Source organism: Prionailurus bengalensis, chromosome X, assembly GCF_016509475.1.
Source record: "Prionailurus bengalensis isolate Pbe53 chromosome X, Fcat_Pben_1.1_paternal_pri, whole genome shotgun sequence".
In the NCBI taxonomy this organism is placed as follows: domain Eukaryota; kingdom Metazoa; phylum Chordata; class Mammalia; order Carnivora; family Felidae; genus Prionailurus; species Prionailurus bengalensis.
This window is the reverse complement of record NC_057361.1, coordinates 93,822,180-93,824,386: the sequence shown is the minus strand read 5'-3', so window position 1 is coordinate 93,824,386 and position 2,207 is coordinate 93,822,180.

Genomic DNA, 2,207 nt, shown 5'->3' with positions numbered 1-2,207 from the left:
GTTGCCTCAGGGGTGAATATCTTCATCACTACCACCCCCAGACAAGAAAATTAGAGTTGCTGAAGGGTTGGTCGTGGGTGAGAGAAATTTAGAATGTGCAGCAAAGGACGAGGGTGAATGTTAATTACATCCTTAGAATCCATGACAACAAGTGAGACTTGTAGCTTCTTCCACTACCCCTCCTGTATGAAAACCTTTTTAGAGATTGCGACTGGCCATCAACTTCGAGACTAATTGACATTAATAAAGGGCATAATATGGGGCGCCTGGGTGACTCAGTCGGTTAAGCGGCCGACTTCGGCTCAGGGCATGATTTCGCAGTCCGTGAGTTCGAGCCCCGTGTCGGGCTCTGGGCTGACAGCTCAGAGCTGGAGCCTGTTTCAGATTCTGTGTCTCCCTCTCTCTGTCCCTCCCCCGTTCATGCTCTGTCTCTCTCTGTCTCAAAAATAAATAAACGTTAAAAAAATTTTTTTTAAATAAAGGGCATAATAGTATCAGGCACTGCTTGTGTATCACCTCACTTAAGTCTCAACATCAATTCTGAGCCTAGCCACACCTCTGGCAAACAGTTTTGTACAGACTTCATCCTACTGCCTTAAGAGGGTCCCACATTTCTCTCATTTATGTCCCTAGGATTTGTCTGATGCTGTAGCGTGGGTCACCTATGGGAGAACCCTCAACACTTGTATATATGCTACCAAGAAATGTGGGAGAATTAACACCCCATGGGACAACTGTTAACCAAAAGAAGATGGGAGTCCATGGATAGGTGCTTTTGCCCTTTATCTTCAAGCAGAAGCTTTAGAAATGCATCTGGTACGGACTTCTCGGAAGTTTCCGTGGAACTAAGCACCAGGCGACCAAGAATTGTTTTTCCTTTGTCCTAGGTTTCACTCTCCACGGGCCCTCAATCCCACAACCTCAGTTCACTTTCCATGAAAACATTCTCATGTAAGCCCCTGTTCTAACTTTGTGTGAAAGAAACCCAGGCTAAGACAATATGAATAGCTTTACACAGAGAAATTTAAGTTCAAGAGATTTATGCTGAGGAAATAGTCACAAGAAAGAAAAATGCTTCTAATAGATCAGGTGTAACGTTTTGAGGAACAAAACACTTAAAGTGCAAATGTTCAGTAACAAGGGGCTGGCTAATCAAAATTTCAAATTTCTAAGGGGACAATAGTTTCATTGGAAGATAACCCAGGCTTCAGCCCACGTCCCCTTAGGCAGGTCGGCGAGATGCCTAAACCTGGCTCAGAGTCCCAGAATAAAAATTACAAAAGAGGAGACGACTGGGTTTTGACTTCTGCGGAAGTTTCATTTATGTACAGGATTTCTTCCAGATTTCATTTTTGGGTTTTTAAAGTCTCTTTGGGAAACTATAATAATGTGCTAGAGGTTGATTGTATTCAAAACCCAGCCCTCTTCTATTCTACTGTAAAATCCTTTATGAAGAATAAGGTAAGATAGTATAACTTTACTTTTTATTTGTTGGCCTAAAGAATAGGAATTAACCATTCAGCTCCAGGAACAGGGAGGCCTCAGAGGTCCTGTCCTGACCAATGTCTGAAACTTCAGAGGACAAACAACTAGAATGTCTATCGTAGTAGTTCAAGAAGGATCAAGAGAAGCTGTGGTAAATTATAAGCAAAAGGCCTGCCAAAAATAGGATTTCTATATTTTATCCCCATTTTCCAGGGGGAAACAACCACATCACGGGCTTGCCCATCAAGCTTAATGGTTTAACCAAGGAAGGAAAGTGGGAGAATCAGGGAGAAACCTCTTATCCTTTTGGTCTCTTTCCTGTCCACTTTTGTCCGTACATCCTTCCGACACAACTCCCAAAGCCAAAGGGGGTGAAATAATTATCTGATTAGGGAACCAAATAGGTTGCAATTACTGACGAGCAGTGATTTTGTCATAAATGGTCATGAATTTCTGTATCCTTCTTCCTCATTTTGTCTGTAGCATCAATAGAAAGTTAAGATACATAGCATATTCTCTCTCACGGGCTTTCTGGAATTTAGGCCTTCATGGTACTTTGAGTTTAGTCAAAGGCTGGTTGTAAACCAAGGATTTGAAATGAGGCAGATGTATGGTCTTTTCTACACTTCTAAGTTACATGTTTTAATTTAGTCTTATGACAGAGCCTTGCATTTCAGTCTGTCAAGGCCTGGATAATAACAAACAGTGGCAGTTCAGATCTA